Source organism: Triturus cristatus, chromosome 8, assembly GCF_964204655.1.
Source record: "Triturus cristatus chromosome 8, aTriCri1.1, whole genome shotgun sequence".
In the NCBI taxonomy this organism is placed as follows: Eukaryota; Metazoa; Chordata; class Amphibia; order Caudata; family Salamandridae; genus Triturus; species Triturus cristatus.
The window spans coordinates 40747627-40762668 of record NC_140591.1 but is presented as its reverse complement, the minus strand read 5'-3'; the positions used below and the strand labels follow the sequence as shown (position 1 = coordinate 40762668).

The window sequence follows — 15042 nt, the reverse complement described above, 5'->3', positions numbered from 1 at the left end:
AGAAAACTCTTCGGGTACACCATATAGAAAGTAAAAAGCCTGCCACTGAAAATGCTATGGGAAGTCTAGCATCATATTTCAGTAACCTGAAAGCCTCCGAGCATTGCCTGGTTCCCAAATTTCTACATATCTGGGTCAACCATTGTTTTCTTGCTTTCTTATAGCCAGTGCAGGAACAAAACACGTGGTATTCAAATTCTTCTGCGCCAATACAGGCCAGGCATCCCAATGATTGTAGGCCCGCCAATTTATTCGTAAAAGCGCCCAGAGGCAATATCCCGTGCCTAAATTGTAAAAAGAGCTTCCTTACGGCAGCCGGCTTGATGTAATTGAGCACCGACTCTAGTATACACTGCTCTTTAATTTCCAGGAAGGCTACAGAGAGCTGTCCTATTGAATGGTTCCCCTGTAGTTGGGCCAGTTTGTACTCCCAGTAACAAACCTTTACTCTTTCCTTGACACTGTGGGACATGACGTTTCTGGATTTTCCCACAGATTTCCCCGACCCATGAGCGTGAAGGTGTTCCTGACATAGGTAAGCCATGGTAGTCTCCCCGCCCCAGGTAGGCTCATCACCTCTCTTAGTTCTTCCCTGTACTCAACCAATTCAGGAGTGACCCACAAGTGTCTCCAGAATAAAAGGGGTCTCAGAGAAACTTCTTCCTCAATTGACCTAACCCCCAGATTTGGTCGTAGCCGTATGAGTGGGGTACTACGGGGGAGACCAAACAATTGCCTAACAAAGGTGTTTTCTGCTTGTGTTAGGCTATCAATTCGACAGTGGCTCCACATTTCTGCTCCATAAAGAGTAGCACCTCTAGCCTGTACCTTGTATATTTCCAATACTGAGCCCACCGGTTTATGGCTAAAGTTTCTGAACACCTTGGTCAGGCCCCCTGTTTGTGCTAGCTTCAGCTGTTTTTTTTCTTTGTACCCCTCCCCCCCCGGTCCATTTTTTCTGTAATTGTAATGCCGAGGTAGTCAAAGACAGGTACCCTCTCTAAGGGTCTGCCATCTAGACATCGGTTTGGTTGGGTACTTTTGGCTGAGTTAAACACCATGAATTTTGTTTTTTGCAGGTTAATCTCAAGCCCTCTTTCCTTGCAAAAGGCATACAATTTGTTTAGGATCCTCTGTATACCCATTGGGGATTTTGATAATAGCAAGGTATCATCGGCAAACATCATGGCCGGGATATTACGTGCTGCCAGCTTGGGTGCATCTAAATCCTTCTCAGTATTTAAAAAAGAAAGTCGACTAACCCATTTATAAAAAAAACATAATAAAGGGTTGGGGCAAGAATGCATTCCTGGCGTTCACCTCTACCTACAGGGATGGGTGTGGTGAGTTTCCCGTGTTTGCCAAATCTTATTTGCTCGTAGTTTCCTTTGTGTAGCCGCCTCATGACTTGACACAAGTATAACAGGACCCCATCTCTAGCAGGGCTGCCCACAGCTTGTCTCTTGGCACCAGATCACATGCAGATTTCAGGTCTACAAAAATTAGATAGAGGCTGCCACCCTCTATACACACGGCCTTCCAGTGTAATAGTTGTAGCCTGAAGATCCGGTCCAGTGTGGAAATTTTTTCTCTAAACCCTGCTTGAAACGGGCTGAGGACTTTATGCTCCTCCATCCAACTCTACAGGCGGTATAACAGCACGCGTGCAAATATTTATTGGCTAATGCCAATAAGGCTTATGGGCCTATAATTTGTGGGTAACATAGGGGATTCCTTTTTATAAACCGGTATTATTTCTGCCCCGGCCCAACTAATGGGAATTGTCATGCCTTGCATGACAGTGTTGAATAAAATCCAAAAATATGGTGCTCAAATAGTAGGTTCACTATGGAACAAGTCCCCAGGAACCTTGTCTAACCCTGGTGCCTTACCAGGTGCTATGTGACTTAAAGCACTGGTTACCTCTGTGAGTGTTATCATCGAGGTATCATCCAACACTCTGGGGGTGATCATAAATACAATAGAGCAATCAGCCTGTGGGGAGTGACATGCGTTGTCCACTACATCAACCTCTGGCTTTGCCCTCGAGTAGAGGGATTCAAAGTGGTCCTTCCACACGTTTGCCCTAAATTTGGCTTTATCGCTGGCTTTCCTCAGAACTACATGCGTTTACCATGTTCCAAAATGTCTTCATGTCATGGGTGCCCAGGGAACTTCTAAGGGTTTCCCACTTATCACTTTCCCACCCTTTTTTTGCCTCCTCAATACTAATTCAATAGGCCGCTCTAATTTTAATCAAAGGTCCATCATTAGCCTTAATGACAGAAATCAGAGCTGTTTTGGCCTTTCGACATCTTTCATCATACCAAGGATGGCGGGGGATCTTGTTATTTTAAATTTTTTTGATTGGGACGAAAAAAATCAACCATAGTGGATGCTAACTTAGTGTGGTTTAGGGCGACCTTCAGTAATTTGATTTGGGTACTGTCAGCTGAGAAGGATTGAATAGAGTCCATAAGAATCGGAATAACATTTTGGTATAGGGCGCCTAACTTTTCTTGGGATTGACTTAGGTCAGCCCATCGGACTCTCTCCCTGCAACTAGTAAGAGTCAGTCGGCCATCAGCTGGTGTAGCCAAATCGGTGGTACGCTCAGGGCTTAATGTGAACAACTCTAGAACTATGGCGTTATGGTCACTATCATGACGCAGCTCGATCTTAAAGTCTGCTACCCTGTGCCATGATGTTATGTCAATCAAAATATAATCAATTAAAGAGCCTTGGCCAATTCTATTAAAAGTGTGTTTACCAGGGGTATCGGACTTAGTTCTACCAATGCATGCCCTCAAAGAGTGTTTTAATACACGAGAATTCATCTGGAGTACCAAAGGGGTACAGACTCTTATTAACGGACAAGTAGTTTCTGGTACAACCTAGTGTAAATCTTCTTTACACGGGTTATCCTTAGTCATACCATCTAGGGGTTCATACTGGCAATTGAAGTCCCCACCTACAATAAGCCGGCAGTTGTCCGGAATAGTAGCGAGAAATTTCGTTAGCTCATCGAGTGTTTTTGACTCTTGACTACGGATAACTGGTCTCGAGTAGATATGTATTAGAGCAACTGTGATCCTTGAACGGAAGTTAAGGAGGACACACAAAATGTCATTTGAAGATGTTTCTGTGTAGCTGTGCAGCCCAAATGCATCCCCACCCAGATGCAAATCCCCCCCTGAGGGCCTCCCCTTTCCCACCCGATGACGCTGCTATGGTATACATAGCGTGGCCTAATTTAGGGATGTCCCCGCCCCCGCCCATGTTTCTTGGAACATACAGATTTCCTATTGCTCAATAAAACTCTCCCATTCTGGATTATCCATCTTGGGGGCAAGGCCGGCTATGTTCCAAGATAGAACTCGCAACCTCAATGGATCCGGCCGGGTATCTATGGCAGCGAGTTCTGGGGTTGGGGGGTGCAGAATCCCGCCAGTACACATGTCTAACTTCTGGGAAGTCTCGCTGTTGGAATTACGAGATTGGTTGTTATTTGTGACCTTTTTGGATTCATCCTTATTGCCCCTTAATGTCCCTCTCGATCTCCCAGTCGTCTCACCCTCTTCCGGTATCATATGCTGGTCTGTGATCTCACCTGCTTGAACAATTTTCACCTGCAACTCTCCCTGGTGATAGTGCTCCTTCAGCCCATACCCCTTAGGTTCAAGTCAGTCCACTTCTTCTAGGACACCAAATCTATTTGTTGTGGGAATACTGAAGAGTGGTTGCCTAGGCTGTTGGTAATCCAAATTGGCAATTTGATGATTTTGATTTAAAGGCCTCCCCTCCCATCCATGTTGCCTTTTACAATGTTGGGGTCTCCCTGGGGGGTAAAAATAGCCTAACGGAAGGGCTCTTATAGTCCCCTCCCGTCTCCAGTCATCCCTGCTTAGGATTTCTCGGGTAAATAATGGGTTTCTAAAGTTTATCACTACACAGTCTCCTTGTATTACCGTAGGTGTCCGACCTACCCAGCCAACCCGACGGGTTGTTAGGATTTCTCCTGCATCCTCATAATGAAATTGCTTGTTGTTGGCTAACTAGAACATGCATTTATTTTTTAGTTCCTGGTGTGATTCCTCTTGCCACCTCCTAAACTCGGGAATACCTGACAGAAAAACAACGTAAGGGGTTGAGGTTGGTGGTAAATTAATAAATAGCGGGCATGGTTTACTTTATTAGTTTCAATATTATTAATGGGTCCTACCCGCTCCCACTGTCGACTTTATTGCCATTGTCCACTGCTATGTGGATCAACAGGCACTCTGACCTGAGGGACGGGTAGCCTTGCTGATACAAGATGTAGCTTGTGCTTCTTGGCCACTGCCAATCCCTTCTCTTCCATTTGTTACCCCTACCCTGGCCTCAAGCAAAACGGTCAGCTTATCAACCCTTTCTACCAGCATTTTAAGTTCATCCTTTACAATAGCCCTTACTTGAAATTGTAAGTCCACCACTATATTTGTGAGCTATGCAGGTTGTTCCTTGACCCTATCAGTACTACTAGTCAGATATCCTTCCCCGCTGTCAGTATCGTCCACGATTTCTTCTTCTGCCTTCTTTTTCACCCCCTGTTCTCACTGGTGCTTTAGGTTTTTCCTTTTTCACTTGACGCGTAGGTACTACTTCCATATGTAGTTCAGCATTGGACACTTCAATAGTTATCTGGGCACAGGGGGTGTCGCTAATCAAGGTACCCGGAGCTTGTGATGTGTCCAAATCAATCAGGGAAGGTCCAGATTTGGGGTGAGTGATAGCCGTCTCTTGGTCCGTTCTATTTCTGTTGCCACCACTCCTATTGCTCTCTCTAACATCCTATCAATGGAGGTGGGTTGCACTTTGGATTTTGGTTTCGGGAGTGCAGTTTGTTTCTTATCAGCACAAATTCGCTTACCCATTTTTTCTACTTGTTTTCAGCTTGCTCAATTGATATGGATGTAGTAGGATCACCGCTTATGTTCTAAATACCACTAGGGCACTTGCTCTTATCGAGGCCATGTACCATTTAGGCCCAGATGGAGTTCAAGTAAAACAAAGTTAAACGGGAGAACCCGCCGGCACATTAAAAATATATAGAGGGATATTGGGCACTGACCTTAAGTCAAGTAATGTCCCGGAACCAGGTCCACTTACTTCTTTGGCAAACACCAAGGGGGGTGGCCCAGCCCAGCCTCGATCGGCCGCGTACAGGCGAAGACGGGCCCGCCCTTGGCCCAGGCTTAGCCCGGCCACGCCTGCGCGCGTCCCGCGCTGCGGGAGGTCGGTGGTGCTTTCAACATGGCGCGGGTGCAGCGTCAGTGGCCCGGGGCTGCTCGGAGCTATAGTTTTGTTGTGAGCCGTTCCCCTCCCGGCTTGGTTATGGTGGTATTGGCCGTTCCCCTCACGGCAGCGGTGAAGCCAGACCTTGAGCGTTCCACGCTACGGTAGGTCGGTGGTGCTTTTAACGCGCCTCGGAGCGCGGGTGCGTCAGTGGCCAGGGGCTGCTGGAAGCTCTACTTTTGTTGTGAGCCGTTCTCCTCACGGCTTGGTTATGGCGGTGTTGGCCGTTCCCCTCACAGCAGCGGTGAAGCCAGACCTTGAGCGATATTCAATTATGTATGCTCCAAAGTTCCCTCGTCTGCGTGGGGAATTTGCGCGGGTTCGCCATAAAGGTGACCAATCGCCTGTTAATTACACGGACCACCTTTAATATGCACAGACCCTTTAAGTGAGGTACTGGCCTTAGCTTCACACCTGAGAGGTGCTTTGTAGGTGCTGGTGACCTACCCCTGCAAAAGACTCTAGCAAGGTAAATGGGCTGGTTTGCACTTTCAAAAATTAGCCTGCATTTTAACTGATGATTGTCAAGTGTGCGAAAAGGGTACAGCTAATTAATTTTAGCTTGAAAGAAATTGATGCTTCGCATCTAAATCGCAAGTGTTTGATTCTCTCTAGGATTAGCTCCTCATCACCTTTTTCTGCAGAAGCCAGAATGAGGCTGGTGGTCTCACTCTCTGCTCCCAGGCACCTCCTCAGTGAGTCCAAGCTGAGAGGGGGTCTCTCTGGGCTAAGATTAGGTATAAGGAGGAGGACAGGAGAGGGGACACAGGGATAGGTGGGGAGAGAGGTGGTAGAGGCGAGGTTGCACAGGAGAGGTGGGAAGGGGAGGAGAGGCAGCACAGGAGAGGTGGGAAGGGGAGGAGAGGCTGCACAGGAGAGGTGGGAAGGGGAGGAGAGGCTGCACAGGAGAGGTGGGAAGGGGAGGAGAGGCTGCACAGGAGAGGTGGGAAGGGGAGGAGAGGCTGCACAGGAGAGGTGGGATGGGGAGGAGAGGCTGCACAGGAGAGGTGGAAAGGGGAGGAGAGGCTGCACAGGAGAGGTGGAAAGGGGAGGAGAGGCTGCACAGGAGAGGTGGAAAGGGGAGGAGAGGCTGCACAGGAGAGGTGTGATGCTCCCAGATGCTCTCAAGATGGCCGCTGGGCTGGAGCTCTGCGAAGTTGCTCCTGGGCTAGGGATCACTTTTTGTGAAAATTCCCGTTAATGCCTGCACGTCCACCCGTATGCTCGACACCGCCGTAGAAAGGACTGTCTACACTGTGCTACGATCTGTTTCACTTCCCCACAAGGAAGAGTTGGCTGTGGTGGCAGTCGTTTTTTTCCTGGCACTCCGCCCTGCAGCTGACCACAACGACGAAGCTCCCCCTGTACTGATGCAGACCAGGGAGTGGTCAGTCACATCGTCGCAATGATGCTTATGGATGTGTGTGCTGCCGCCTTCCCTGCAACGGATCGGAAATGCCCAAAACAGATGTGGATGATCGCTGATACTGGTGAGTCCGGCGGGAGCATTGAAGCAGCCTAGGCTCCCCAAGACTGATTGCACCTGGGCCACTGACAACTGACCCCTGTTGGCCGCCCTTGGCGAAATCGCTCCCCTGGGACCCCCTCTAATTCCGGAGCTTGGAATTCCGACCCAGCAGCAGCTGGGTGAGTCGGATTCACCCGCAGCGCGGCCCGGGCTCTGAGTCCCACAGAGGGCTCCCAGGTTGTTCCCCTCCCCTTCTCCGCAGCCTGCTCCGTGATCGAGATTGGGTTCTCTCTCTGTGCTCCACAGCCTGGAGGCTGATAGCAAGGCAGTCGGTACCACCAGCATTTTGCCCCTCTACTCACTCAATTTTCTACGGGAGCCCACCATCTTAGATTAAATAAGTGAGAACGTCTGACCAGCCCCACACCACAACCTTAACTACTATCACTGCCGTCATCCTGGACCATTTCAAGGCAACTATAAAAACTAATATTGACACACCTTATTCAAATGGATGCATTACGTGAAAGTTGCACAGTGTAACACGAATTGTCTAGCCTGCTTCAAAGAAACTAATGACACCAAGCAATTTCTAAATCAACTGGTCTGCCAATTGTGTGTGTCATCTGTGATAATTTGATTTGTTAATTCCGAAATCAAATAAACTTGTGCTCCCATCTCTCCGAAAACGGTGCACACTGTTAAAACAGGAAAGCCAGAACAGAAGACAAATAAGGTTTAAGCGCCATCTTCTGGCCCTTTTTTATACATCTGCCAGATAAATAATTCTCAACTAAGTTACACAAAGTTAAATGGGATAAAGCCACCTTCTTGCCTCCTTTTTATATATCTGACAGATAAATAATTCTCAACTAAGTTACACAAAGTTAAATGGGATAAAGCCACCTTCTTGCCTCCTACTCATACATCTGCCATAAAAACATTTCTTTGCTCAGACCATAGAATCTGATAAGGGCTGACTGCCTACTCTCCCTGCTTATGGGAATTTTACTGGAGTTGACTTGTGGACATTGTCTCCTCCCAATATGGCAGGCATTGAAAAGTGCTGATACACCCCCTGCGTTTGGAGTGTCCTCCTGGTTCGGGCCAAATGATGCTTACTGTAAAAGCATGGTTGGTGGGGCCCTGATATCTTTTGAGTTTAGGGTATACACTGCTATAAATGCTTTATACTGCAGTTAATATGGCATTCTAGAGTTTATTGTATATACTGCATGTAATTGTAGGATAATACCACCCCAGCCTACTGCTTGATTCCTGGGTGCGACACGGCATTTCTACCATTCAACCATGTGCCCGCCAAACCCCACCCGAATCTCGTGCTTTACGGAACCAACTGCTGGTCCATTAACTACCCAGACAAACTGACCAGTAATGCAAAAAAGAACTTCAAGCACAGTTCTCTAAAACAACACCCGGAAACACTCATTGTAGATAACTACCACACAGCGACCAACAGCAACACGAAAACTAACTTAATTTTTTACACTTATCGCCCGGCTAAATGGAAAAACACCTTCTCTCTTCACCTTCAAGTCGCCATGTCAGCAATATTTCCCTATGGTGAAAAAATCTCCACTACCATCCCCCGACCTTCAAATGGGAACTCACCATTTTCATCTACAGAGCTAGAACCATTCTCATACAGGCCATCGACCCGCACCTCACCACTTTTGACCGCCACTTCTCTCCTCGTTAACTCAAATGAGCCATCAAAACCTATCTCCCCATCCCCCACAATCCCTCACTAATAACGTGGAACTGATCCAATCTGCCTGCCCTTAAGAACCTCTCTTCAACTCATGGACATCCACCATCACTCACTGTAATCACACTACCCCTATCATTACTCTCCGTCGCCAAACACCCACCATTATTACATCAACTGATCACACCAGGAACAGCAAACTCACAATTAACCAACACCACAAGGCCGGTCTCGATCTTGACAGCTCGGACTCTAATCTCAACCCTCCCGCAACTGAAATGCCCACAGGCACTACCCTCTCGACCCCTGATAATCTGAACCCTCCCTCGAAAACTACCCCTTCCTCCAACATAGACCCTTCCTCCCCCGACCCTTACTTCACCCCTTGTCCAACGTCATCTCCAATCCTGCGGTCACTCTCCCTCCTACTACCACTGCACACGCCCCCTCCGATGTCCCATATCCACAGGCACAACCTGTCTTCACCGCTTACCTCACTGACAACCCCGTGACATCCCCATGTCCAATGTCTTCACCAATCCAGCAGACACTTTCCCCCCTATTATCACTGCCCACTCCCCTTCTGCCGTCACACACCCACATACACAACCTGCCTCCATCGCTAATCTCATTGTCATTCCCCGGAACTCTGACTTCCTACTTAGAATTTCTCTCCCTCCTCACTTGGACAGTAGACCCTCTACTCCTCCTCTGAACTCCTTGAATGGGAGCATTACTAATCCGGCTCCACATGTCCAACCCCTCCCCTCTCCTAATCCCACTGATTCCATCCAATCCCTGACCCCTGTTCACTCTCCCTCCTTAGACCCAAGTCATTATCGGCCCCTGCCAAAAACCTTAAACTTTTTCAGCTCAATAACACAGCAACTGAACAGAATGGAGCGGAAAATAGCTCCCTTGCTGCCGATTTCCTATACTTACAACAAGACCTTCTCAACAGGACCAAGCCACTGTGCTCCCTCTCCCTGGGTAGATTTGCTCCTACCCCCCTCAATACCTCTCCCATGGCCCCACAGAGCACCCCTAGACCCTCCAGTCCGTCAACGAGTCAGGCAGTTCGACCCAACCAGGATCGCCACCCCCTTTCGGTACTGAAACCTGATGAGATCAACGACTCTTACCTCGCTCTGAGCCAGAAGTCAGCCCCTTTCCCCATTCCTGTTATTGTTGGCACTAACAGAATCCCTAAAACAGTTCACTCGCCTAGACCTCCAGCTCAATACTCCTCTATCCCCTAGCTCCCCCCACCATCAAGGCTCCCCGCCCTCTCTACGGCATGCTCCTAAACTGCAGATCAGCAGTACAACACGCCACAGACATTGCTGAAGCCCTACTCGCTGAAGAAATGGACATCGCTTTCCTCACAGAACCCTTGCTCAATGTCACTCCACCCCCATTCTTGACATTCTCACCCCTCCAGGGTACAACATCATCAGACAAGACAGGCCGATCAAAACTGGGGGTGGGGGGGGGGGCGGGGGGGGATTGGGACAAGCCATCATATTCACAAAGCAGGAATACAGATTACCAAACTTAAACCTGCAGAATACCTATTGTTTGAATACCTGGGTGTGGAACTCACTGCCAAGGGCACCTCGCCCATCAAATTCCACACCATCTACCATCCTCCTGGAGAGCGTACCCTTTTCCCCAAAGAATGAACAGACCTAATAACACGTTTCTCCATGACAGACACAAAAGACGTGTTCTGGGTGACCTCAATATCCACTGGAACGAACCAGAAGACTCCACTGTCCAGAACCTATCCAACCTACTTGAAATATACAACCTCAAACAACTCTGCAATAAACCAACTCACATCAAAGGTGCAACACTTGATGCGATCATTACCAACAATGAACTGGTCTCTCAGAGCGATTTCTCCCATTGACTGGTCCGACCACCACCTCATTCTGTTAAAAATTAACACACTTGTCAGCCACCAACCTATTCGTGAGATCAAAAATAAGCACTGGACCAGAAACATCAAAGAAGTCCCTTTACCCGAACTTGAATCCAGGATTCATGCCCATGTACAACTCCAACCCTCCTCCTGGACGGCCGATGACCTCACTACACACTTTAACTAAAAAATGGCAGAGGTTTTAGACCAAGTAGCTCCACTCAAACTCAAACAAATGAGGCAAACCAAATCTAAACCCTGGTTCAACATGGATCTGAATAACGAAAGGCGTCAACTCAGACAAACGGAAAGGTCTTGGAGACTAAACCCCTCGACCTTGCACCTAGCGCAACTTATATCTGCTCGGCTGGCATACAAAAAAAACACATTTTTAGTGAAACGGCGTCTTTCTTCCGCAGCCAACTAGATCTGGCAAAAAACAGACCGAGAGAACTCTTCAATATTGTCAAAAGCCAACCAAACTGCAATCCCTCTCACGAAATCAAAGCCACCAAAGAAAGATGTGAAGAAATTGCCACCTTCTTCACTAATAAAGTCTCAAATCTTGATCAATCCTTCATCCAAACCGCAAACCCTCCTTCCCTCTTAACCCGCCCCCCCTTTATCCACCCTTGACCAATCAGAAAGAGTTCTTACCAAGGACATCCAGGTCTGCCTCCATCTAAAAAACAATGCGCAATGGTCAGACTTTGAGCTAATGTCGGAAAACAAGGTCTTCAGTATAATTTCTAACCTAAAACCTTCTTTCCACACTATGGACCCCCTCCCATCCACAATTATAAAAGAACTCAACCACACCATTTTCCCTTTCTGGACAAAAATCATCAACGCCTCTCTGATCTCAGGCTGTGTCCCAGACTCCCTTCAACTAGGACAAATCACACCCATTCTCAAGAAACCAGGGGCCGACCCTAATGATCTTAACAACCTCAGACCAATCTCCAATCTCCCGTTCCTTGCAAAAACATTGGAGAAATGCTTTCTCCTCCAACTCAACAAACACATTGATGAGTTCAACCTCCTCGACACCTTTCAATCAGGATTCAGGAAAGGCTGTAGCACTGAAACAGCTATGCTCAACATCTCTGACGATATTCACAAGGCTTTAGATGAAGGTGATGCCTGCTACTCATCCTTAGTGACCTATCTGCGGCATTCAACACAGTAAATCATCCAGCTCTTCTGGAGACCTTGTCGAAGCGTTCCGGCATTAATGGCACAGTGCTAAAATGGTTCACCTCCTTCCTCCAACACCGCTCGCAACAAATTAAAATCAACTCCTGTCTCTCGAAGCCAACAAAAGTCACACTTGGGGTCCCGCAAGGCTCGATCCTCTCCCTGTCCCTCTTCAATCTCTTCATGGAGTCCCTCACAATCATCTTGAAAAAAGCTGGAGTGACTTACCACCTTTACGCTGATGACACCCAAATCTATTCCAAAATCAGGTCTCCCAGCGACATCCGACACCTCAATGTCACTCTAACCGAGATCCAAACTTGGTTCAACGCTAATTACTTAAAGCTCAACACAGAAAAACGGAACTAATCCTATTCACTCCAAAAAGCAACCACCAACCAATCCACGAGTGGTTCAAGAATCTGGTTGCCCTAAACTGTCCCCTCGTCCTATCAGACTCAGTTAAGTCTCTAGGCATCACCCTTGACACGAAATTATCAATGGAGGCCCACATCAAAAACTCTGCAAAAGGTGCTCTTTTCTCACTAAAACACCTCAAGAAATTGAAACCTTTTCTTCCCCATGATGACCTCTAGACAGTAGTTCAATCCCTAGTTCTCTCTAAAATCGACTTCGGGAACGCCATCCTAACAGGGACTCCAAAAGCTCACCTAGCCTCACTAAGGGCAGTGCTGAACATGGCCGCTCGACTCATATCTGGAGTAAAAAAAAGTTAGACACATCACTCCAGCTCTCAACTCCCTCAACTGGCTTCCCATGGAAGGGAGGTGCATTTACAAGCTGAACAACAAACTCGTAAGAGCAGGTCAATCCAGAACTCTGAGAAGCTCCAACTCACTCCTGGTTATCCCTCCGAAACTGAAAAAGAAAACCACCCAGTATCGATCATTTTCTGGCAACGCTCCCAGGATATGGAACGCTCTCCCTAGAGTCCTCAAATGCAACCCCTCCTTCTCCTGTTTCAAAAGGGACCTGAAACTCCATCTCCTTAACAAATACTTTCCTGACCAATGTCAACTAACCTAGACTTCATTATCTGAGCTGACTCCTCTCTCTTGACATTCAAGGATAGTTGGTGACCGGACTGTGTTAGCCACCCTTGTTTGTTTTCTCTCCCTCCCCTAAACTGTTTACCTATTTTTCAATCTGTTTTGCTTCCATACCACCTTCCTACTATGTAATGCAATTTCCGTCTGTTTTTACAGTGAGTATGTAAAGCGCTCTGATACCTACGGGTCAAGCTGGCGCTATATACAACTTTTTAAAATAAAAAATAAATAAAAGAAGGGGAGAGGCTGCACAGGAGAGGTGGGAGGAGAGGCTGCACAGGAGAGTTGGGGAGAGGTGAAGGGGACGAAGGGGGGGAGGGGCCATAGCTTGAAGTGGGGAGTGCAGAGTTAAGGTTGTCCAGAAGCGGGGAGGGGAGAGGTGGACAGGAAGACTCCTACCTGCGCAGACAGAGCCCTGTCTCCCTCGGCCTGGGACGGTGAAGATGACAATCTTGGGTGATGTCGGGGGTCAGAAGATGAAGGTCACCGCTCAGACCGAGGATCCTTTCACCCCAACAGCTGCTGGAGCCGGAGGAAAAGGCCGGAAGTGACTACATTCACTGCTGGTGCTGTCTCTGCCCTCGCTGAACCGGAACAGGAAATCACGCGCCAGTTTGTCTGAGAGTAATTGTAAGAGTCAACGGACCAGTCATAAATGTGCCTTTAGGAATGAGGTGCGGGTTTGACCTCAGGCGCCTGTTGCTGGGTGTGAGGTGGTGGTGGTTAGGCACGAGCGTTGTGACGTCATGCGGTGCCAGGGAGAGTCGGGGGTGGGCGGATAGAGAGCGGGTGTGGAGGCACACACGCACAAGGACGTGCACGTGAGGTCCGGGGTGCACAGGGTATGATAAAAACTGATCTGCACATTGGGGGAGTGGGGGTTACGGGGTCTGCGGGGGCTGTCGAGCAGCATGTGTAACTGACAACAGTGATTTTTGTTGTTGTTTTTTTTGTTGCATATTTATACGTGCTACCTCCAGGCGGGTGGGGTTAGGTAATATGGTTGGCGGGCGGAGGCTAGATTATCCAATGGCTGCACCGTCCTCTGCTCCCCCGCCCCCCCCCCATGAGTGGCCGAGGGGGTTAGATTATACAATGGCTGCACCGTCTTCTGCCACCTCCCCCCGCCCCCCAATCGGTGGCTGGCAGGCTAGATTATCCAATTGATGCACCGTTCTCCCCCCCCCCCCACATGGGTGGTGGGGGCTAGATTATCTAACGGCTGCACCGTCCTCTGCCCCCCTCACATGGGTTCTCTCTGGGCTCGGGTTGGTTCCTGTGCCGGGCACATTCATGGCATGCTGGGCTTGGGGAGGTCTGGTGTGAGAAGAGCACTTTCTTTGGTTGCAGGTTCAAGCGCGGCCAAGGGGATGCTGCCTGTTCCTCCTGCGTTACTGAGGGAGCATGGTGCATCGCGTAGACAACAGAGGGGGCTGATGGAGGGGTAACTGTGTGCATAAGTGTGGCAGGACAAGGGTTCCAAAGAAGAGCCAAGTACACCTTCAAGTGGGGAAACAGGGCTGCCCAGGAGGTTTCCAGATAAGGAATACGTCTTGGGGGCTCCCACAGATCACTGGCACTCCCTCACATCTGGGGTTGGGGGAGAGGTTAGGGGTTGCGGTGCCTGGCAATAGTGGGTGCGGAATCCGTAACTAATGGGTGGCTGTCACGTATGGAAGAAGTTGCCAAGATGTGGTAAGTTCAAAGAGTTTATTTGTAAATATGCAGGAGCCTTCTAGCCGCAGGTCTGTCCTTCATGAAACCACAACCGCATCTGGAGATACGGCTGTGGAAACCATGGACACAGAACACGGCCATGAGGCTCATGGCAAAACATAACAACTTCAAAAGTTAACAGCACGTGTGATCATGCTCGTGCTGAAGTAGTGTCATCACTTGCAGGATCACATAACCACAACACAGCAATACCTATACCTGAAGTAGTAGTAGTCATCCATCGTCGTCATCATCATCTAGTAGGCACAGAAGCATTTCGTACAGAACTGGATACAATTTGTCCACTTATGACAGATGTACTAGACACCGAGTCATGACCTTGGAAAGAAACCTCAACATGTACAGCATCCGTAGCATCTTCACTTGCAAGACCACCATTGGATACATTTGCCGGAAACAGAGGCTGAAGCGTGTTTGTAGATGAAACGTCACCTTCCATAACAAACCAGCTTACAGATTCAATTTTTTTGTGCTTACAAATGTCATGAGTTTTCCCATGAGACAGCTTATTTATTTATTTATTTTAAAGGTTTTACATTGTGCTGGCTAGGCCCAGGGGTATCAGAGCGCTTTACAGGAGTGT

The 15042-nt window shown here is 48.3% G+C and overlaps 1 protein-coding gene across 1 annotated transcript in view; it reads right to left on the bottom strand.

Moving 5' to 3' along the window:
- Nucleotides 1-13305, bottom strand: part of LOC146799917 (uncharacterized) — a 77933-nt gene extending 64628 nt beyond the window's left edge. Inside the window, exon 1 of the mRNA XM_085620866.1 lies at nucleotides 13122-13305. The gene's annotated coding sequence lies outside the window, so the exon portion shown is untranslated. The remainder of the gene's footprint in view (nucleotides 1-13121) is intronic.
- Nucleotides 13306-15042: the final 1737 nt, after the last annotated feature.